The sequence below is a fragment of the Odontesthes bonariensis genome, chromosome 8 (genome assembly GCF_027942865.1).
Source record: "Odontesthes bonariensis isolate fOdoBon6 chromosome 8, fOdoBon6.hap1, whole genome shotgun sequence".
Classification (NCBI taxonomy): domain Eukaryota; kingdom Metazoa; phylum Chordata; class Actinopteri; order Atheriniformes; family Atherinopsidae; genus Odontesthes; species Odontesthes bonariensis.
In genome coordinates, this window is record NC_134513.1 from 21,297,912 (window position 1) to 21,321,191 (window position 23,280).

The following is a 23,280-nucleotide window of genomic DNA, read 5'->3' on the forward strand; positions in this document are numbered from 1 at the left end:
TACAATGCACTGTGCCAAATAATTTGCCAGTTAGGAAGAGTTCACCACAGTGTTGCAACCTGTACCGTGTGCACTGCTTTTGGGTCCCTGATGGTCTAGTGGCTAGGATTCGGCGCTCTCACCGCCGTGGCCCGGGTTTGATTCCCGGTCAGGGAATGAGGGAATCAGGTTTTGGCACTGTGTTTAGCGTAAACTTAAGACAGTTCTGCTGTTGTTATCGAATGATATCCATCTAGAATGTCAATTTAATTGAGCCCTGTCACAAATTCAATAGGAACGTTGGTTTGTAAGAAGTCAACCTATGCGCACCACTTGATTTGAAATAACACTTTACAGCCAGCAGATTTACTACTTCTCTTTAGAGAAGGGCTCGCTTAACTCTTTTCAGCAGCTCTAGGACCATTGTGGCTTTTAAAAACTAAAAGAATGATCAAGTTTTTCTGATACTTTGATGTGTAACACGGTGCTTAATAACATCTTGAGCAGCAAAGAGAAATGCCATTTGTCATTAAATGACATGGGCATCCACGAATGATACGGAAAAAGAGAAATTTCATGGTCTATTGTCGTACGAAATTTTTTTGTCCGCGGAGTTGGAGCTTTTGGCGATCTGGCAGGTGCTGGCCGTCCATCCGTCTTGTATTGAGTTTGAGGGAGGCCCGTTTTTTTGTCGTACAACACTGTGGAATTTAATCTTCCCCACTTGCTTTGTAGAGGAGGAACTTAGAATGCACATGAGATAACAGACCATCACTTTAACTGAAGAGTCATAGCAAAACATGCTTCCTTGGTTGAAGAGTTGCTAGAGTGCATTGAGCTTGAGACTGTGTTTCCCCAACAAGCCACCCATATTCTGAGCAGAGGTAGCGATAGCAAGGTACATTTGAAAGCTAATTATACAAGGAGCAGAGAATGCATTGGCCGGGAATCGAACCCGGGTCAACTGCTTGGGAAGCAGCTATTCTCTCCACTATACCACCAATGCCTTGACAGACCCTGATTTAGTCATCTATCAACTGTTTTTCTTGCAGGGCTATGACACACTCACTCTTACTCAGGAATCTTTCTATTTCTCCCTGAAATAAGCGAGAAGTCTAAAGCTTGAAAGTTGTGCTTGCTTGGATTTATTCTCCAGATGTGCAGAATTGCTTTCATCTAAGGCTAAAATGTCCACAACTTCAGTACAATGCACTGTGCCAAATAATTTGCCAGTTAGGAAGAGTTCACCACAGTATTGCAACCTGTACCGTGTGCACTGCTTTCGGGTCCCTGATGGTCTAGTGGCTAGGATTCGGCGCTCTCACCGCCGCGGCCTGGGTTCGATTTACTCGTCAGGGAATGAGGGAATCAGGTTTTGGCACTGTGTTTAGCGTAAACTTAAGACAGTTCTAATGTTGTTGTCGAATGATATCCATCTAGAATGTCAATTTAATTGAGCCCTGTCACAAATTCAATAGGAACGTTGGTTTGTAAGAAGTCAACCTATGCGCACCACTTGATTTGAAATAACACTTTACAGCCAGCAGATTTACTACTTCTCTTTAGAGAAGGGCTCGCTTAACTCTTTCCAGCAGCTCTAGGACCGTTGTGGCTTTTAAAAACTAAAAGAATGATCAAGTTTTTCTGATACTTTGATGTGTAACACGGTGCTTAATAACATCTTGAGCAGCAAAGAGAAATGCCATTTGTCATTAAATGACATGGGCATCCACGAATCATACGGAAAAAGAGAAATTTCATGGTCTATTGTCGGACGAAATGTTTTTGTCCGCGGACTTTGAGCATTTGGCGATCTGGCAGGTGCTGGCCGTCCATCGGTCTTGTATTGAGTTTGAGGGAGTCCCGTTTTTTTGTCGTACGACACTGTGGAATCTAATCTTCCCCACTTGCTTTGTAGAGGAGGAAGTTAGAATGCACATGAGATAACAGACCATCAGTTTAACTGAAGAGTCATACCAAACATGCTTCCTTGGTTGAAGAGTAGTTCGAGTGCATTAAGCTTGAGACTGTGTTTCCCCAACAAGCCACCCATTGTCTGAACAGAGGTAGAGATAGCAAGGTACATTTGAAAGCTGATTATACAAGGAGCAGAGAATATATTGGCCGGGAATCGAACCCGGGTCAACTGCTTGGGAAGCAGCTATTCTCTCCACTATACCACCAATGCCTTGACAGACCCTGATTTAGTCATCTATCAACTGTTTTTCTTGCAGGGCTATGACACACTCACTCTTACTCAGGAATCTTTCTATTTCTCCCTGAAATAAGAGAGAAGTCTAAAGCTTGAAAGTTTTGCTTGCTTGGATTTATTTTCCAGATGTGCAGAATTGCTTTCATCTAAGGCTAAAATGTCCACAACTTCAGTACAATGCACTGTGCCAAATAATTTGCCAGTTAGGAATGAGTTTACCACAGTCTTGCAACCTGTACCGTGTGCACTGCTTTCAGGTCCCTGATGGTCTAGTGGCTAGGATTCGGCGCTCTCACCGCCGAGGCCCGGGTTCGATTCCCGGTCAGGGAATGAATGAACCAGATTTTGGCACTGTGAGTAGCGTAAACCAAAGATATTTCTGCTGTTCTTTTTCAATGACATGACTAGAATGTCAATTTAATCTAGCCCTGTCACAAATTCAATAGGACCTTGGTTTGTAAGAAGTCATCCTATGCGCACCACTTGATTTGAAATAACACTTTACAGCCAGCAGATTTACTACTTCTCTTTAGAGAAGGGCTCGCTTAACTCTTTCCAGCAGCTCTGGGACCATTGTGGCTTTTGAAAACTAAAAGAATGATCAAGTTTTTCTGATACTTTGATGTGTAACACGGTGCTTAATAACATTTTGAGCAGCAAAGACAAATGCTATTTGTCATTAAATGACATGGGCATCCACGAATGATACGGAAAAAGAGAAATTTCATGGTCTATTGTCGGACAAAATGTTTTTGTCCGCGGACTTGGAGCATTTGGTGATCTGGCAGGTGCTGGCCGTCCATCCGTCCGTCCGTCTTGGATTGAGTTTGAGGGAGGCCCGTTTTTTGTGTCGTACGGCACTGTGGAATCTCATCTTGCCCACTTGCTTTGTAGAGGAGGAACTTAGAATGCACATGAGAAAACAGACCATCACTTTAACTGAAGAGTCATAGCAAAACATGCTTCCTTGTTTGAAGAGTTGCTAGAGTGCATTAGCTTGAGACTGTGTTTTCCCTACAAGCCACCCATTGTCTGAGCAGAGGTAGAGATAGCAAGGTACATTTGAAAGCTGATTATACACGGAGCAGAGAATGCATTGGCCAGGAATCGAACCCAGGTCAACTGCTTGGGAAGCAGCTATTCTCTCCACTATACCACCAATGCCCTGACAGACCCTGAGTTAGTCATCTATCAACTGTTTTTCTTGCAGGGCTATGACACACTCACTCTTACTCAGGAATCTTTCTATTTCTCCCTGAAATAAGAGAGAAGTCTAAAGCGTGAAACTTGTGCTTGCTTGGATTCATTCCCCAGATGTGCAGAATTGCTTTAATCTAAGGCTAAAATGTCCACAACTTCAGTACAATGCACTGTGCCAAATAATTTGCCATTTAGGAAGAGTTCACCACAGTGTTGCAACCTGTACCGTGTGCACTGCTTTTGAGTCCCTGATGGTCTAGTGGATAGGATTTGGCGCTCTCACCACCGCGGCCTGGGTTTGATTCCCGGTCAGGGATTGAGGGAATCAGGTTCTGGCACTGTGTGTAGCGTAAACCTAAGACACTTCTGCTTTTGTTATCCAATGAGATCCAACTAGAATGTCAATTTAATTGAGCCCTGTCACAAATTCAATAGGAACGTTGGTTTGTAAGAAGTCATCCTATGCGCACCACTTGATTTGAAATAACACTTTACAGCCAGCAGATTTAGTACTTCTCTTTAGAGAAGGGATCGCTTAACTCTTTTCAGCAGCTCTAGGACCATTGTGGTTTTTAAAAACTAAAAGAATGATCAAGTTTTTCTGATACTTTGATGTATAACACGGTGCTTAATAACATCTTGAGCAGCAAAGAGAAATGCCATTTGTCATTAAATGACATGGGCATCCACGAATGATACGGAAAAAGAGAAATTTCATGGTCTATTGTCGGACGAAATGTTTTTGTCCGCGGAGTTGGAGCATTTGGTGATCTGGCAGGTGCTGGCCGTCCATCCGTCCGTCTTGTATTGAGTTTGAGGGAGTCCTGTTTTTTGTGTCGTACGGCACTGTGGAATCTAATCTTCCCCACTTGCTTTGTAGAGGAGGAACTTAGAATGCACATGAGATAACAGACGATCACTTTAACTGAAGAGTCATAGCAAAACATGCTTCCTTGGTTGAAGAGTAGCTAGAGTGCATTAAGCTTGAGACTGTGTTTCCCCAACAAGCCACCCATTGTCTGAACAGAAGTATAGATTGCAAGGTACATTTGAAAGCTAATTATACAAGGAGCAGAGAATGCATTGGCCAGGAATCGAACCCGGGTCAACTGCTTGGGAAGCAGCTATTCTCTCCACTATACCACCAATGCCCTGACAGACCCTGAGTTAGTCAACTATCAACTGTTTATCTTGCAGGGCGATGACACACTCACTCTTACTCAGGAATCTTTCTATTTCTCCCTGAAATAAGAGAGAAGTCTAAAGCGTGAAACTTGTGCTTGCTTGGATTCATTCTCCAGATGTGCAGAATTGCTTTCATCTAAGGCTAAAATGTCCACAACTTCAGTACAATGCACTGTGCCAAATAATTTGCCATTTAGGAAGAGTTCACCACAGTGTTGCAACCTGTACCGTGTGCACTGCTTTTGGGTCCCTGATGGTCTAGTGGCTAGGATTTGGCGCTCTCACCGCTGCAGCCTGGGTTCGATTCCCGGTCAGGGAATGAGGGAATCAGGTTCTGGCACTGTGTGTAGCGTAAACCTAAGACACTTCTGCTTTTGTTATCCAATGAGATCCAACTAGAATGTCAATTTAATTGAGCACTGTCGCAAATTCAATAGGACCTTGGTTTGTAAGAAGTCATCCTATGCATACCACTTGATTTGAAATAACACTTTACAGCCAGCAGATTTAGTACTTCTCATTAATGAAGGGATTGCTTAACTCTTTTCAGCAGCTCTAGGACCATTGTGGCTTTTAAAAACTAAAAGAATGATCAAGTTTTTCTGATACTTTGATGTATAACACGGTGCTTAATAACATCTTGAGCAGCAAAGAGAAATGCCATTTGTCATTAAATGACATGGGCATCCACAAATGATACGGAAAAAGAGAAATTTCATGGTCTATTGTCGGACGAAATTTTTTTGTCGGCGGACTTGGAGCATTTGGTAATCTGGCAGGGGCTGGCCGTCCATCCGTCCGTCCATCCGTCTTGTATTGAGTTTGAGGGAGGCCCGTTTTTTGTGTTGTACGGCACTGTGGAATCTAATCTTCCCTACTTGCTTTGTAGAGGAGGAACTTAGAATGCACATGAGAAAACAGACCATCACTTTAACTGAAGAGTCATAGCAAAAATTGCTTCCTTGGTTGAAGAGTAGCTAGAGTGCATTAAGCTTGAGACTGTGTTTCCCCAACAAGCCACCCATTGTCTGAACAGAAGTATAGATAGCAAGGTACATTTGAAAGCTGATTATACAAGGAGCAGAGAATGCATTGGCCGGGAATCGAACCCCGGTCAACTGCTTGGGAAGCAGCTATCCTCTCCACTATACCACCAATGCCCTGACAGACCCTTATTTAGTCATCTATCAACTGTTTTTCTTGCAGGGCTATGACACACTCACTCTTACTCAGGAATCTTTCTATTTCTCCCTGAAATAAGAGAGAAGTCTAAAGCGTGAAACTTGTTCTTCCTTGGATTCATTCTCCAGATGTGCAGAATTGCTTTCATCTAAGGCTAAAATGTCCACAACTTCAGTACAATGCACTGTGCCAAATAATTTACCAGTTAGGAAGAGTTCACCACAGTGTTGAAACGTGTACCGTGTGCACTAATTTCGGGTCCCTGATGGTCTAGTGGCTAGGATTCGGCGCTCTCACCGCCGTGGCCTGGGTTCGATACCCGGTCAGGGAATGAGAGAATCAGGTTTTGGGACTGTGTTTAGCGTAAACTTAAGACAGTTCTGCTGTTGTTATCGAATGATATCCATCTAGAATGTCAATTTAATTGAGCCCTGTCACAAATTCAATAGGAACGTTGGTTTGTAAGAAGTCAACCTATGCGCACCACTTGATTTGAAATAACACTTTACAGCCAGCAGATTTACTACTTCTCTTTAGAGAAGGGCTCGCTTAACTCTTTCCAGCAGCTCTAGGACCGTTGTGGCTTTTAAAAACTAAAAGAATGATCAAGTTTTTCTGATACTTTGATGTGTAACACGGTGCTTAATAACATCTTGAGCAGCAAAGAGAAATGCCATTTGTCATTAAATGACATGGGCATCCACGAATCATACGGAAAAAGAGAAATTTCATGGTCTATTGTCGGACGAAATGTTTTTGTCCGCGGACTTTGAGCATTTGGCGATCTGGCAGGTGCTGGCCGTCCATCGGTCTTGTATTGAGTTTGAGGGAGTCCCGTTTTTTTGTCGTACGACACTGTGGAATCTAATCTTCCCCACTTGCTTTGTAGAGGAGGAAGTTAGAATGCACATGAGATAACAGACCATCACTTTAACTGAAGAGTCATACCAAACATGCTTCCTTGGTTGAAGAGTAGTTCGAGTGCATTAAGCTTGAGACTGTGTTTCCCCAACAAGCCACCCATTGTCTGAACAGAGGTAGAGATAGCAAGGTACATTTGAAAGCTGATTATACAAGGAGCAGAGAATATATTGGCCGGGAATCAAACCCGGGTCAACTGCTTGGGAAGCAGCTATTCTCTCCACTATACCACCAATGCCTTGACAGACCCTGATTTAGTCATCTATCAACTGTTTTTCTTGCAGGGCTATGACACACTCACTCTTACTCAGGAATCTTTCTATTTCTCCCTGAAATAAGAGAGAAGTCTAAAGCTTGAAAGTTTTGCTTGCTTGGATTTATTTTCCAGATGTGCAGAATTGCTTTCATCTAAGGCTAAAATGTCCACAACTTCAGTACAATGCACTGTGCCAAATAATTTGCCAGTTAGGAAGAGTTCACCACAGTATTGCAACCTGTACCGTGTGCACTGCTTTTGGGTCCCTGATGGTCTAGTGGCTAGGATTCGGCGCTCTCACCGCCGCGTTCTGGGTTCGATTCCCCGTCAGGGAATGAGGGAATCAGGTTTTGGCACTGTGTTTAGCGTAAACTTAAGACAGTTCTGCTGTTGTTATCGAATGATATCCATCTAGAATGTCAATTTAATTGAGCCCTGTCACAAATTCAATAGGAACGTTGGTTTGTAAGAAGTCATCCTATGCGCACCACTTGATTTGAAATAACACTTTACAGCCAGCAGATTTACTACTTCTCTTTAGAGAAGGGCTCGCTTAACTCTTTCCAGTAGCTCTAGGACCATTGTGGCTTTTAAAAACTAAAAGAATGATCAAGTTTTTCTGATACTTTGACGTGTAACACGGTGCTTAATAACATCTTGAGCAGCAAAGACAAATGCCATTTGTCATTAAATGACATGGGCATCCACGAATGATACGGAAAAGGAGAAATTTCATGGTCTATTGTCGGACGAAATGTTTTTAACCGCGGACTTGGAGCATTTGGCAATCTGGCAGGTGCTGGCCGTCCATCCGTCTTGTATTGAGTTTGAGGGAGTCCCGTTTTTTTGTCGTACGACACTGTGGAATCTAATCTTCCCCACTTGCTTTGTAGAGGAGGAACTTAGAATGCACATGAGATAACAGACCATCACTTTAACTGAAGAGTCATAGCAAAACATGCTTCCTTGGTTGAAGAGTAGCTAGAGTGCATTAAGCTTGAGACTGTGTTTCCCCAACAAGCCACCCATTGTCTGAACAGAGGTAGAGATAGCAATGTACATTTGAAAGCTCATTATACAAGGAGCAGAGAATGCATTGGCCAGGAATCGAACCCGGGTCAACTGCTTGGGAAGCAGCTATTCTCTCCACTATACCACCAATGCCCTGACAGACGCTGATTTAGTCATCTATCAACTGTTTTTCTTGCAGGGCTATGACACACTCACTCTTACTCAGGAATCTTTCTATTTCTCCCTGAAATAAGAGAGAAGTCTAAAGCGTGAAACTTGTGCTTGCTTGGATTCATTCCCCAGATGTGCAGAATTGCTTTCATCTAAGGCTAAAATGTCCACAACTTCAGTACAATGCACTGTGCCAAATAATTTGCCATTTAGGAAGAGTTCACCACAGTGTTGCAACCTGTACCGTGTGCACTGCTTTTGAGTCCCTGATGGTCTAGTGGATAGGATTTGGCGCTCTCACCACCGCGGCCCGGGTTCGATTCCCGGTCAGGGAATGAGGGAATCAGGTTCTGGCACTGTGTGTAGCGTAAACCTAAGACACTTCTGCTTTTGTTATCCAATGATATCCAACTAGAATGTCAATTTAATTGAGCCCTGTCACAAATTCAATAGGACCTTGGTTTGTAAGAAGTCATCCTATGCATACCACTTGATTTGAAATAACACTTTACAGCCAGCAGATTTAGTACTTCTCTTTAGAGAAGGGATCGCTTAACTCTTTTCAGCAGCTCTAGGACCATTGTGGTTTTTAAAAACTAAAAGAATGATCAAGTTTTTCTGATACTTTGATGTATAACACGGTGCTTAATAACATCTTGAGCAGCAAAGAGAAATGCCATTTGTCATTAAATGACATGGGCATCCACGAATGATACGGAAAAAGAGAAATTTCATGGTCTATTGTCGGACGAAATGTTTTTGTCCGCGGAGTTGGAGCTTTTGGTAATCTGGCAGGTGCTGGCCGTCCATCCGTCCGTCCGTCCGTCTTGTATTGAGTTTGAGGGAGTCCTGTTTTTTGTGTCGTACGGCACTGTGGAATCTAATCTTCCCCACTTGCTTTGTAGAGGAGGAACTTAGAATGCACATGAGATAACAGACGATCACTTTAACTGAAGAGTCATAGCAAAACATGCTTCCTTGGTTGAAGAGTAGCTAGAGTGCATTAAGCTTGAGACTGTGTTTCCCCAACAAGCCACCCATTGTCTGAACAGAAGTATAGATAGCAAGGTACATTTGAAAGCTAATTATACAAGGAGCAGAGAATGCATTGGCCGGGAATCGAACCCCGGTCAACTGCTTGGGAAGCAGCTATCCTCTCCACTATACCACCAATGCCCTGACAGACCCTTATTTAGTCATCTATCAACTGTTTTTCTTGCAGGGCTATGACACACTCACTCTTACTCAGGAATCTTTCTATTTCTCCCTGAAATAAGAGAGAAGTCTAAAGCGTGAAACTTGTTCTTCCTTGGATTCATTCTCCAGATGTGCAGAATTGCTTTCATCTAAGGCTAAAATGTCCACAACTTCAGTACAATGCACTGTGCCAAATAATTTACCAGTTAGGAAGAGTTCACCACAGTGTTGAAACGTGTACCGTGTGCACTGCTTTCGGGTCCCTGATGGTCTAGTGGCTAGGATTCGGCGCTCTCACCGCCGTGGCCTGGGTTCGATACCCGGTCAGTGAATGAGGGAATAAGGTTTTGGCACTGTGTTTAGCGTAAACTTAAGACAGTTATGCTGTTGTTATCGAATGATATCCATCTAGAATGTCAATTTAATAGAGCCCTGTCACAAATTCAATAGGACCTTGGTTTGTAAGAAGTCATCCTATGCGCACCACTTGATTTGAAATAACACTTTACAGCCAGCAGATTTACTACTTCTCTTTAGAGAAGGGCTCGCTTAACTCTTTCCAGCAGCTCTAGGACCATTGTGGCTTTTAAAAACTAAAAGAATGATCAAGTTTTTCTGATACTTTGATGTGTAACACGGTGCTTAATAACATCTTGAGCAGCAAAGACAAATGCCATTTGTCATTAAATGACATGGGCATCCACAAATGATACGGAAAAGGAGAAATTTCATGGTCTATTGTCGGACGAAATGTTTTTAACCGCGGACTTGGAGCATTTGGCGATCTGGCAGGTGCTGGCCGTCCATCCGTCTTGTATTGAGATTGAAGGAGTGCCGTTTTTTGTGTCGTACGACACTGTGGAATCTAATCTTCCCCACTTGCTTTGTAGAGGAGGAACTTAGAATGCACATGAGATAACAGACCATCACTTTAACTGAAGAGTCATAGCAAAACATGCTTCCTTGGTTGAAGAGTAGCTACAGTGCATTAAGCTTGAGACTGTGTTTCCCCAACAAGCCACCCATTGTCTGAACAGAAGTATAGATAGCAAGGTACATTTGAAAGCTGATTATACAAGGAGCAGAGAATGCATTGGCCGGGAATCGAACCCCGGTCAACTGCTTGGGAAGCAGCTATCCTCTCCACTATACCACCAATGCCCTGACAGACCCTTATTTAGTCATCTATCAACTGTTTTTCTTGCAGGGCTATGACACACTCACTCTTACTCAGGAATCTTTCTATTTCTCCCTGAAATAAGAGAGAAGTCTAAAGCGTGAAACTTGTGCTTGCTTGGATTTATTCTCCACATGTGCAGAATTGCTTTCATCTAAGGCTAAAATGTCCACAACTTCAGTACAATGCACTGTGCCAAATAATTTGCCAGTTAGGAAGAGTTCACCACAGTCTTGCAACCTGTACCGTGTGCACTGCTTTCGGGTCCCTGATGGTCTAGTGGCTAGGATTCGGCGCTCTCACCGCCGCGGCCCGGGTTCGATTCCCGGTCAGGGAATGAGGGAATCAGGTTTTGGCACTGTGTGTAGCGTAAACCTAAGACAGTTCTGCTGTTGTTATCCAATGAGATCCAACTAGAATGTCAATTTAATTGAGCCCTGTCACAAATTCAATAGGACCTTGGTTTGTAAGAAGTCATCCTATGCGCACCACTTGATTTGAAATAACACTTTACAGCCAGCAGATTTACTACTTCTCTTTAGAGAAGGGCTCGCTTAATAACATCTTGAGCAGCAAAGAGAAATGCCATTTGTCATTAAATGACATGGGCATCCACGAATGATACGGAAAAAGAGAAATTTCATGGTCTATTGTCGGACAAAATGATTTTGTCCGCGGACTTGGAGCATTTGGTTATCTGGCAGGTGCTGGCCGTCCTCCGTCCGTCCGTCTTGGATTGAGTTTGAGGGAGGCCCGTTTTTTGTGTCGTACGGCACTGTGGAATCTAATCTTCACCACTTGCTTTGTAGAGGAGGAACTTAGAAAGCACATAATGGCAGGTGAGATCGCGTGTGATGCTGTGAACTCTCGCGAGCCCAGTGCGGAATCCAACATGGCATCCTCCATCTAGCTCTAAAAACAGCGCTAATATCCACAACAAACCCCAGATAACGACACCCAAAACCTAAAAACTTTCCGAGGGGATGACAAACCTCAACAAGGAAAATAAACAAATAAAGGAGTCCCTTCTCGACATTCAGGCCCGTAGCATGAGAGACAACCTGGTTTTTGCCGGGCTTCCGGAACGTGAGGAGGAGAACCCGGAGACCACCATCAAAATCTTCCTTCACAAACAGCTGAATCTCCCGAAAGAAGCCGTGGACACAATCACCTTCCACCGGGTTCATTGCCTCGGAGGGAGGAGACTAGACCACCAGCGACCCAGGCTGATCGTCGCCAAATTCGAACACTTCAAGCAGAAGGAACTGGTGAAGAGCCGAGGACCTGGTGAGAGCTGGGCGGAACGGACTTTAGCGTCAACGATCAGTTCCCGAAGGAGATCCTGGATCGTCGCAGGCGTCTGCATTGAAGAAGTTCATAGAAGAAAACTCCCGAGCTGTCATCGCCGTGGATAAACTCTATGTGAACGGTCAACTCTTCAGAGACCCAAACATCACCCCCTGGCTTTATCAAGTATACTACTTTCTCCGCCGATATAACATCTTGTCAGGTAACCACACTGAACAGTAAACACGAACACTTATGCATAATGGCTTGAGATAAAACTTAGGACTATGCATATATAGGTAACAGTAGTATGCATAATACACATAGCCGCACAAAGGTAGGTCACTGCTTTGTGGCTGTGAACATTTCACCCCCCATCACCTCCATATTCTCACATTCTTTTGTTGTTGTTGTTCTTATTGCTGCTGCTGTTGTTGTTGCTGTGGTTGTTGCTCTTGTGGTTGTGGTTATGGTTGTTGCGTCTATTTGGGCTTTTTTTTTATCTCACACTTCCACTCTTTTGCACTGTTTTTCTCTTCTTTCTCTCTTCTCCAACCTGCTGCGTTTCCACTTCAGTATGTCATATTAATGTTAACATGCACGGCACAGAAGGAGATTTGAGTAGCACACGTAATCAAACGCCACGCTTACACAGCACTGACAGCGCACAAGCACTCAGAGCAGAAGCACAATCAGTCGCCTGCAAGCATAAATGCACACACATGCAAGGGATGCTCTTAACAAGCATCCAGTTATTGATCCAGAAGGCAGATTTATAATTGTTACCTTATTGATCCAAAATATTTATGCATTGCTAATATATATGGCCCAAATGTTGATGACCCCTCGTTTTTTCACTCCTTTTTCACTTCACTCTCTGATCACTCTGTTAACACACTCATCATAGGAGGGGACTTTAACATGGTATCTGACTCAGGAGTGGACAGGTGCAGTACTACAGGAAGTCAGCGGAACTGGCAGTCCGCAAATGTTGTTAAACAATATATGAATGATTTTGGTCTTTGTGATGCTTGGCGCTCCCACCACCCCACTCTCAGAGAGTACACCTTCTTCTCAGCAGTACACCACTCATATTCAAGAATAGATTATTTCTTAGTTAGCAGTTCTCTGATGAGTAATATTTCAGACACCAAAATCCACCCCATCACATCAGTGATCACGCTCCAGTTTCTATCACACTGAAGAATAACAGAGTTACACCACCAGTTAGAAATTGGAGATTTAATACATCATTACTTAAAGACCCTGATTTTATTGATTATTTCAAAAGGGAATGGTCTATATATCTGAAAAATAATGAGCTGCCAGGAGTGTCAGCTTGTGTTCTCTGGGAAGCGGGAAAAGCAGTTATGAGAGGCAAAATAATCTCTTTTTCATCAAATAAGAAAAAGAGGGAAAGTTCAAGAATACCAGATTTAGAACTCAGGATTAAATCATTAGAAGTTGTCTACAGTGCCTCCAAAGAGGAACACATACTGAATGAATTAAGGAAAGCTAATCTTGAACTAAATGAAATTATTGATAAACAAACACAGTTCCTGATACAAAGACTTCGCTTGGAGAATTTTGAGCATGGCAATAAATCTGGAAGGTTCCTAGCAAATCAATTAAAGATAAACAAAGAGAAAACAACAATCTCTTCGGTTAGGGATTCGGGAGGAAATATTACCCATGACCCTGATGTAATCAACAATGCTTTTAGGGACTTCTATAAAGCCTTATATTCATCACAAAATGATCCACCAGACAGAAACATAGATCAGTTTCTTAGTAACATCAACCTCCCAAAATCACAACTCGAACAGGCCACGGCTCTGGATTCACCCTCTCAACAGGAGAACTCCATGAAGCCATTCAACATATGCCTAGTAACAAAGCCCCAGGACCAGATGGTTTTCCAGCTGAGTTCTACAAAGAATTTTGGACTGTTTTGGAACCTACATTTCACAAAATGGTCAGACAAAAAAAGTCTGATAATCTGCCATTCTCCTAATGGCAGATTATCCCCTAACATGAACTCTGCTAACATTATCCTTCTACAGAAACCAGGAAAAGACCCTGTACTTCCATCCAGCTACCGCCCAATATCACTAATAAATGTAGACCTCAAAATAATCTGCAAAGCTCTCGCCGAAAGAATAGAAAAAATAACTCCCCTTATAATACATCCTGACCAGACAGGTTTTATAAAGGGTAGACACTCATCCACTAACACACACACACACTAATTAATCTCATAGATTATTCTACCATCAGCAACTTGGAATCGTCAACAATCGTCTCTTTAGATGCTGAAAAAGCATTTGATAAAGTTAACTGGAAATTTTTATTTGCAGCATTAAACAATGTCGGGTTTGGGGCGTACTTCATTAACTGGATAAGGATACTATATAGCTCCCCAAATGCATGTGTCAGGACAAATGATCAAATTTCTCCAAGCTTCAGTCTGCAGAGAGGTACCAGACAGGGTTGCCCACTTTCACCCTCACTTTTTGCAATCTTCATCGAACCTTTAGCAGCCGCTATCAGACAAGATAGAAATATTAAAGGCATCCATCCCAAAAATATTTAACACAAAATAAGTCTTTATGCTGATGATGTATTACTTTTCCTTCAGAACTCAGAGACATCTCTCACTCACACGATCACACTCATAAATAAATTCTCAGCACTTTCTGACTACTCTATCAACTGGTCTAAGACCATCGTTCTGCCCATCAACTGTAGTTTCAAGAATATACCTGTTATCACTTTCAAGGGTGTAACTTTGGCTTTGACATTGGTGGGGACAGGGACCTAATCCCCCCCACCCCCCAAAACTGCCACAAATGATATACCTTCAGTCGGTGTACAACCGAATCAATCAATGACACACATTGATAGTTTACATGTCTGTTTACTTCTGCCATGAAACGGGTGTCCATGAAACAAAACATTACAATAACAGAAAAAATGTAGGCCTACTTTATTTTCAACTATACAGCATTAAGCAGTTAGTCTAAGTGATTTATATTTAAACAATGAACTTTCCTTCTGCAATGGTGTAGGGCATGCTATATGAAAGGAGAACTAACTAAATAAATACTTACATCTTAACATCACTTTACATCTTAACATTACTTTACTCCTCAAGACTTAGTAAGTATTTCAGCCATACTGCAACTGTCATCTCAACTGATGAGCACAAGAATGGGTCTATGTGAAGGAGCCAAACACATGCCTACGTCGATCGTTAACTGCGACAAACTGTTGGCATATTTGTTTTATGTCTATATTATCCAGTATGTCCTGATGAACATGGCATACAGCTGCATTGTTCAATCTCACTTGGGTCATTGTTGACCGGAGCCATGTTTTCAGCCTTCTCAGGGCACTGAAGCTTCTCTCTGCTTCAGCTGATGAAACTAGCACAACTAAAAGCAGCCTGACAAGGCTTTCCACTTCATTAAACAGACCCCTCACCTCAACTGGCATCCCTCTGATAATAGTAGCCACCTCACTACTAGATGTGAATGTATATTTTGACCTGAACATGGCCAACTGAATCTCAAGAGTCTGCCTGTTAATTTCTGGGTACTGATCAACAATGCCATCCACCTTTCCAGACAGCAGAGTTTCTTCCAATTTCTGCAAGACACACAGATCAGGTTGGTTAAACCTATCCTCAAACTGAACAGCTACAGTATCCAGCACCTTGTAAAATTCTGGTCTGTAAGACTCCTCAGGTGTCTTGGGAGTGTGACTGTCTGCCTCACCAGTGTACCGTTTCGGTGGCCGTCTCTGGTGAGGAATCTGAATTGGCTCAAGTTCCAGGGAATCCACCATTTCCACAGCTTTATCGAACACTTTCTGGAATTTTTCCTCATTTCTTTTACCCTGTAGGGTGGATTTGACGCACTCTATTGCTTCCTTCATTCCAGCAATTGTTGCTGTTCTTTTCTGCAGGGACTTATTGAGGCATTCTAGCTCCTCAATGACCTCCAATGCCACTAGAAGCCCAAGCACTGTCTTTCCCTTTTGACCATATATATATACATATATATACACGTTTTCTCCGAACAAAATGTATTTATTTACTGTTCCATACCTTATCAGTCTCAGCAGACGATTGGGGAATGAACAACTGTGACACTGAGGCTTGGGTCTGCATTCTTATGTGTCTGCAGTGTTGCGCTCCTGATGCATGTTACCTGATATCAGACAGCCCACCGTGAGCCACAGAAAACACTCGCCGACACGTTTTACAATTGGCTTTATATTCATCGCCACTGACTCTGTCCAGCCATAGATGTGCCTCTTCCCATTCACGCCTGTACTTTGTAAGCGTTTTCGCTTCTGAGGTTGTTGTCGAGCGTCGGGTGTAGTGGACATTATTAAAAATGCACGGGTTTTGTGCCGCGCTGGTGTGTGTGTGTCTCTCTAAATAACTGTGAGCGACAGCACCGCGCGCAGGGAGCCAGGCTCACAGAGGTGCGCAGCCGGGGAGGCGGGGCTTTGTGTGGATGCGTGTTGTACAGACAAGTGTATTGGACATTTGTGAAAATACGGAACAAATCGCGTCCCGTATTGGTTCAATACGGGACGCAACATTTTGTTGCCAAATAAGGGACGATTCCGTATTTCAAGGGACGGGTGGCAACCCTAGTACGAGCACATAATAACCCCAATGCAGCGGGATTTTTGAAAATGCGATGATGATAAGGCTTTCAAATCACAAACGCCATCACATGATTTTCACTGCCTGGCCACGCCCACACCGTTCAGAGTTTTGAAAAGTTTTTCAATTAATTTTTCCCCCGTGTCTTAAGAGTAACCTGGCCAAGTTGTAGGAGGAGTTTGATCAAATGCAAGGTGTGTTAAAAAAAAGACATTTCTGACCACCATTAGGTGGCGCTGTAGGTGGATGTCACTATTTTATATGTGCACGTTCAGGCTGGGTCCAGCAATCACCGAATGACGTTTGGGACAGATTGGATAGTGTATGTGGAAGTTATAGGCGACTTAATTTTTTGTGGCCAGTCATATATTTGAGGTGTCGCCACGGCCACGCCCTTTGAGGTTTGAAAAACTTTCTCCATGTTTTAAGAGTAACCTGTCCAAGTTTGAAGCTTGTAGCATTAAATCTGTAGGAGTAGTTCGATCAAATGCGAGGTGTGGAAAAAAAATACTTTTCCAACCACCAGCAGGTGGCGCTATAGGTGGATGTCACTATGATAATATGTATGCGTTCAGCATTCACCTTATGAAGTTTGGGACAGATTGGATAATGCATGTGGAAGTTATAAGCGACTTGAATTTTGATTCGAGTGATGGCAAGTCATCAAACTTGAGGCGTCGCCACGGCCACGTCCTTTTGAAAAAGTTTCCCCATGAATTTTTCCCCCCATGTCTTAAGAGTAACCAGGCCAAGTTTGAAGAGTGTAGCATTAAATCTGTGGGACAAGTTCGATCTTATGCAAGGCGTGGAATCGGTCAAAAATGGCATAAAAACTCACTTTCTATCCAAAATGGCCGCCTTCCTGTGGACATGGGACCATGGCGGGAAGAGACTTTTTTGTGCGTCTGGGCATGATGAATGAGTGTACCGAAATTCATCGTCCTACGCAAAACTAATCCTATTAAGGGGACCATTTTTAAGCATCGTAGGGGGCGCTACAGAGTCAATGAGCGACTCCCAAAAATATAAAGTTTAGATACTTTCATGTCGTCGACTGGCAGGTGGCGCTCGCAAAATTTCATGAGTTTTCGCAGACCTTTTGCAAAGAAAGAAATAAAGAAAGAAAGAAAGAAAGAAAGAAAGAAAGAAAGAAAGAAAGAAAGAAAGAACGGAATAACTAGAAAGCTGCAAGCAGCTGTAGGCGGGACCGAGGTGGCGTACGTTAGGATGTGTTCGTACGTTGGGCCGGCCATCCCCTTGGAGGTTTGAAAAAGTTTCTCCATGAATTTTTCCCCCCATGTCTTAAGAGTAACCTGGCCAAGTTTGAAGCTTAAAGCATTAAATCTGTAGGAGGGAGTTTGATCAAATGCGAGGTGTGGAAAAAAAAGACATTTCCAACCACCAGCAGGTGGCGCTATAGGTGGATGTCACTATGTTATATTTGCGCGTTCAGGCTGGGTCCAGCAATCACCGTATGAAGTTTGGGACAGATTGGATAATGTATGTGGGAGTTTTTTTTGAGTCGAGTGATGGCGAGTCATCAAACTTTGAGGCGTTCCCACGCCCTTTAAGTTTTGAAAAAGTTTTTCCATGAATTATACCCCCCATGTCTTAAGAGTCACCTTGCCAAGTTTGAAGTCTGTAGCATTAAATCTGTAGGACAAGTTTGATCTCAACCTACTAAGGCCCAAGGTGATTTTTTTTTACATGCATTTTTTATTTCTCTTTGCTATTTGGGCTTATTGGGACCTAATTAGACTAGAAACTAAGCATCAATATTGGTATTTAAGACTCTCCACATCAATAAAATGATAAGTGTCTTTGATGTTTAATTGAAAGTGTGTATAAATGAAATTCGATGAATTCGTTTCCACATTCCGACACAATGGGTGTTCACGGAGGAATCTCCCAAGGTATCGTCTAAGTATTGGGTTCCTTATGGATCTTAGAGAGAATATAAAATCTATGGGGTCTTGGTTCAGATTCACCTATGTTGTGTTTTTTCTGTTTGCATTAATAAATTTAGTTCTATGTAACTTGTCGATAATTCAACTAAACTAAGATTTATGTTATAGATCATTGCTTGCCTTATAGACAACATTTCCCAGTATCTTCCTAATGTTAAAAATCTCTTCACTTTCACAGTTGTGCTGGATATTAGGAAGAAATGCACTTAAAATACCTTCCATCCATCATCTTGCGCTGGTCCGGGGATCGGGTCGCGGGGGCAGCAGCTTGAGCAAAGAGACCCAGACGTCCCTGTCCCCGGCCAGTTCCTCCAGCTCCTCTGGGGGGAACCCGAGGCGTTCCCAGGCCAGCCGAGAAACAGTCTCTCCAACGTGTCCTGGGTCTTCCCCGGGGCCTCCTCCCAGTGGGACGGGCCCAGAACACCTCACCAGGGAGGCGTCCAGGAGGCATTCTCACCAGATGTCCGAGCCACCTCATCTGACTCCTCTGGATGCGGAGGAGCAGCGGTTCTACTCCGAGCCCCTCCCGGATGACCGAGCTTCTCACCCTATCTCTAAGGGAGAGCCCAGACACCCTGCGGAGGAAACTCATCTGGGCCGCTTGTATTTGCGATCTCGTTATTTCGGTCACTACCCATAGGTGAGGGTAGGAACATAGATTGACCGGTAAATCGAGAGCTTCGCCTTCTGGCTCAGCTCCTTCTTCACCACGACGGGCCGGTGCAGAGCCCGCATCCGTCTGTCAATCTCCTGCTCCATTCGTCCATCACTCGTGAATAAGACCCCAAGATACTTGAACTCCTCCACTTGGGGAAGGATCTTATTCCCGACCCGGAGATTGCATTCCACCCTTTTCCGGCCGAAGACCATGGTCTCGGATTTGGAGGTGCTGATTCCCATCCCAGCCGCTTCACACTCGGCTGCGAACCGCTCCAGTGAGAGCTGAAGGTCACGGCCTGACGACGCCAACAGAACCACATCGTCCGCAAAAAGCAGAGACCCGATTCTGAGGTAGCCAAACCAGACCCCCTCAACGCCCTGGCTGTGCCTAGAAATTCTGTCCATAAAAATTATGAACAGAATCGGTGACAAAGGGCAGCCCTGACGGAGTCCAACCCTAACAGGAAACATGTCCGACTTACTGCCGGCAATGCGGACCAAAGTCTGACACCGGTCATACAGAGACCGAACAGCCCATATCAAGGAGTCCGGCACTCCATACTCCCGGAGCACCCCCCACAAGAGTCCCCGAGGGACACGGTCGAACGCCTTCTCCAAGTCCACAAAACACATGTAGACCGGTTGGGCGAACTCCCATGCACCCTCCAGGATCCTGCGGAGGGTATAGAGCTGGTCCGCTGTTCCATTGCCAGGACGAAAACCACACTGCACCTCCTGAATCCAAGATTCAACTATTCGGCGGATCCTCCTCTCCAGTACCCCCGAAAAGACCTTACCAGGGAGGCTGAGGAGTGTGATCCCTCTATAGTTGGAACACACCCTCCGGTCCCCCTTTTTAAAGAGGGGGACCACCACCCTGATCTGCCAGTCCAGAGGCACTGCCCCCCATGTCCACGCGATGCTGCAGAGGCGTGTCAACCAAGACAGCCCCACAACATCCAGAGCCTTGAGGAACTCAGGACGGACCTCATCCAACCCCGAGGAGTTTTTTGACCACCTCGGCAACCTCAGCCCCAGAAATGGGAGGTCCCACGTCCGAGCTCCCCAACTCTGCTTCCTCATCGGAAGGCGTCGGTAGGATTGAAGAGCACTTAAAATACATCTGAATAAAATGTTTTTTTCAGATCACTGCTATCACAGTATTAAAAAACTTGCCTTTGCAGCATATGAATATGTGGTGGAGATAATATTACTTACCAGAGGTGAGTGTGGAACAGAGATTTGATATGGGGCTGGAGGAACTGTATATTGGTTGTCATGGGGACTTTTACTTTGTGCAGAGTCGCCATGTAGGGACATAGTTTGACCAAAATAATTTAAATTCTAGGAAAAAAATCCTGGGTTTGGGGAGTGGCTGGGCCAGTGGAGAGCATTGCTTCAGTTAGTCTTTAGGAAATGTATATAATTCACTGTAATGTCCTCTGAAATTAAGAGACGGGTGCATAAAACATAACTAAGTGTGTGTGCTAAGGGTAGAGAAGATGTAGGAGCTGCCTAAAGTCTGTCAGATTTTTTTATTTTTCAAATTTCATCTCTAGTCTGCAAGAGAAATGGAGTCTGACTTTAAGATGAAGAAAGACTTAAAGGTGGGGTAGGGGTTCTTTTTCTGGAGCATTTTTTACATATTCCTTGAAATACTATTCACATCCCCATTGCAACCAATTAATTAAAAGTTTTGACACAAAAATTAAAAGTTTTAGTGGCCTCTAAGAACGAACAATCCAGGAAAAACACTATCCAATCATACTGAACGATGATTGGATTCTGATGCGTCTATCAAACTGCAATCTGCTCCTCCTTCCCCCTGTGCGCGTACCCTTCTTCGTGAACAAATTACGCGTGCCCAGAAGCTTGGCAGGAAGCTAAACTAGAGCCAGCTTGGCTAGCACCTAGCATTATTAAACGTATAGTTAGCATATACTAAATACGGCAACAACGATTTAAACAGCGCTCGTGCACCTTTCTGCTCGTGAACAAGCATTGCGCGTTCATGTACTCCAGAGGCGTGGCTTCGGGGGAAAGTCTGAAGAAAGGGGTTAGGACTTTGTACCTGTGTATTTTCAAAATGCAGCTTCGCTGGACTCAAAATCTAGGATCTCCTACCCTACCTTTAAGGCTTTCCCATAGTCAAAACTTCCAGCAAAGCTCTGGATTTATTGCCATCCTACTACTTTCACAAGATTTGCTGGCTCAGTAATTAATTTCATCCCACAGAGAACAGACTTCCCAGACTTCTGTGATGCAGGCACTTCAGACTTGGCTGAAATAAACAAATTTGTGGTCACCAAGCCAGAAACACAACTTTAGAGAAGAAGACACAAACAAAACAACCAACTTTGGAAATATGAGAGAAACATTGACAGAGGTGTTTTGGGCTTTAGGATAAAAAATAGTCAGTCTTTTGTGTCAGCTAGTATTGCTCATGTTTCTTCTCTGAATATTGTACATGTGATCTCTAGTGCAAGTCAATTCCTCCAAAACTAAGCACTAAAACATGTTAGTTATTGGTTTTGTTTAAATTTAGCTTTCTCACTTTATAACTGATTGTGCTTTTCACCTTATTGTAAATAAGATGTGGGTGTGTGTGTGTTAGGGATAAAGGTAAAATCGGCGTGTTATTCAAAAGTACTAGCTTGAGATCTACCAAATTTCAGAGTGTTTGTGGGTTGTTGTTGTTTTTTTGGACCACCATCGCACCACCAATTCCATGTTCGCCATGGTTCACAGTTAGCCTGGGCGAAAGCCGACTGTTGACTCTGTCAAACAGTCTGGGAAAACCCAAGAGGAATCCGTTTCCATGGAGGGCGGGACCTTACCCAGCAACTTAAATTCATTGGAGTAACGGAGTTCCCTTAACCAATCATAATGTTTAGAAATGACGTTGGTTATGCGCCGAGGTTCATGCTTACTCTCGCGAGGCTCTAGCTCGCGAATCACGCTTCCCACATCCGCTTTCATTATACCGGTACCATTTGATAAATCAAACTTTTCCCACAGCCAGTTGGAAGGAGAGCTACGACATCCTTGCCACTAACAATATTGAAGAGGCATTCCTCTTGCTCTCGTTTTAATTGTGTAATGCTCTCCAGAGTTGAGACAACTTCATGGATAGCTTCTGGCGTTCTTCCGTCGCCATGTTTATTTCCGCTGCGGTTGAACTACAATTATATGGACTACAATGGACTCCGCGCGTGAGTTCTGCGTCACCACTCGCAACTGTTTGCTGATTGGCAAAACACTGAGCGAACCGAGGTAGGGGGATTTGGCCAGACTATGTGCGGAGCCAAAATCTTTGGGCGGAAGTACGTAGGATGGCGTCGCCAGGCTAGTTCACAGTATCCTTTAAAAACAAACATAAAACACTTTCAGTTCACAGAACATTTTTTCCTCACATTTCCCTCTACCAGTTCTCAAAGATCATCGCTTCTGTTGAGGACTACTAGGATCCTGAGATGAACTAAACACAACTTCAGCCACAACAAGTGACACAACCAAGGGCGTAGGAATGAGTTTAACATTGGGGGGGACACATTTCGGAAACCTGACGAATATAAAAAAAATCTCAATTTTTTTCCAATTTTATTTTTGTCATGTTCATGTTTTGATTTCACAGTTGAAGTTTTTGTCATCTGGCTCAGCTGCGCCTTTTGTTTTGTCCAAAGTTAAAAATAAACCAAGTTTGCTTTTTACATCTCTCGAGTCCGTGTCCTACCAACCCACCCGTCACGACACATTTTTTCCTTATAGAAATTCTTATTTTAAGCGATACAATGTAACTTCTCAAAAATCCCACTCTGGAGCTCCCCCTACAGGCTTGGAGGTAATGTACGGTTACAGTGTCGTAAATACAACACCCTTTCACTTTCACTTTTCACGTTTGTTGACGAACCGGCGAGGAGTTAGAAGGTGCAAGCTATGTCGACCGAGAAGGTAAGACAAGTCAAATGTACCTGGGAGCGTGAGAGGGGTCTATTTGTTTTTATGGTAGGTGTGCCAGAAAGCAAGTCGAAGTACTTCCGCTCAGCTACCGGGCGGCTCCAGCAAAGTTCCATAGCGCAGTTTTTCCAACTCAGACCCCCGAAGGCAGGGTTGCCAACTCTCACGCATCTGCCGTGACACTCACTCCTTCAGACTTAGTGTCACGCTCTCACACTTAACAAAGAAATCTCACACTAG

General features: G+C 43.7%; 12 non-coding genes across 12 annotated transcripts; 5 read left to right on the top strand and 7 right to left on the bottom strand.

Moving 5' to 3' along the window:
• The first annotated feature begins 84 nt into the window (after positions 1–84).
• On the top strand, positions 85–156 carry trnae-cuc (transfer RNA glutamic acid (anticodon CUC)). The gene has a single exon. It is a non-coding gene; the product is annotated as a tRNA-Glu (tRNA).
• A 757-nt stretch (positions 157–913) lies between these two features.
• Positions 914–985, bottom strand: trnag-ccc (transfer RNA glycine (anticodon CCC)). The gene has a single exon. It is a non-coding gene; the product is annotated as a tRNA-Gly (tRNA).
• Positions 986–2,095: 1,110 nt separating this feature from the next.
• trnag-ccc (transfer RNA glycine (anticodon CCC)) lies at positions 2,096–2,167 on the bottom strand. The gene has a single exon. It is a non-coding gene; the product is annotated as a tRNA-Gly (tRNA).
• A 282-nt stretch (positions 2,168–2,449) lies between these two features.
• trnae-cuc (transfer RNA glutamic acid (anticodon CUC)) lies at positions 2,450–2,521 on the top strand. The gene has a single exon. It is a non-coding gene; the product is annotated as a tRNA-Glu (tRNA).
• A 1,949-nt stretch (positions 2,522–4,470) lies between these two features.
• Positions 4,471–4,542, bottom strand: trnag-ccc (transfer RNA glycine (anticodon CCC)). Its single transcript has one exon. It is a non-coding gene; the product is annotated as a tRNA-Gly (tRNA).
• A 1,122-nt stretch (positions 4,543–5,664) lies between these two features.
• Positions 5,665–5,736, bottom strand: trnag-ccc (transfer RNA glycine (anticodon CCC)). The gene has a single exon. It is a non-coding gene; the product is annotated as a tRNA-Gly (tRNA).
• A 281-nt stretch (positions 5,737–6,017) lies between these two features.
• trnae-cuc (transfer RNA glutamic acid (anticodon CUC)) lies at positions 6,018–6,089 on the top strand. The gene has a single exon. It is a non-coding gene; the product is annotated as a tRNA-Glu (tRNA).
• Positions 6,090–8,027: 1,938 nt separating this feature from the next.
• Positions 8,028–8,099, bottom strand: trnag-ccc (transfer RNA glycine (anticodon CCC)). The gene has a single exon. It is a non-coding gene; the product is annotated as a tRNA-Gly (tRNA).
• A 281-nt stretch (positions 8,100–8,380) lies between these two features.
• trnae-cuc (transfer RNA glutamic acid (anticodon CUC)) lies at positions 8,381–8,452 on the top strand. The gene has a single exon. It is a non-coding gene; the product is annotated as a tRNA-Glu (tRNA).
• A 769-nt stretch (positions 8,453–9,221) lies between these two features.
• Positions 9,222–9,293, bottom strand: trnag-ccc (transfer RNA glycine (anticodon CCC)). The gene has a single exon. It is a non-coding gene; the product is annotated as a tRNA-Gly (tRNA).
• Positions 9,294–10,403: 1,110 nt separating this feature from the next.
• trnag-ccc (transfer RNA glycine (anticodon CCC)) lies at positions 10,404–10,475 on the bottom strand. The gene has a single exon. It is a non-coding gene; the product is annotated as a tRNA-Gly (tRNA).
• A 281-nt stretch (positions 10,476–10,756) lies between these two features.
• trnae-cuc (transfer RNA glutamic acid (anticodon CUC)) lies at positions 10,757–10,828 on the top strand. The gene has a single exon. It is a non-coding gene; the product is annotated as a tRNA-Glu (tRNA).
• Positions 10,829–23,280: the final 12,452 nt, after the last annotated feature.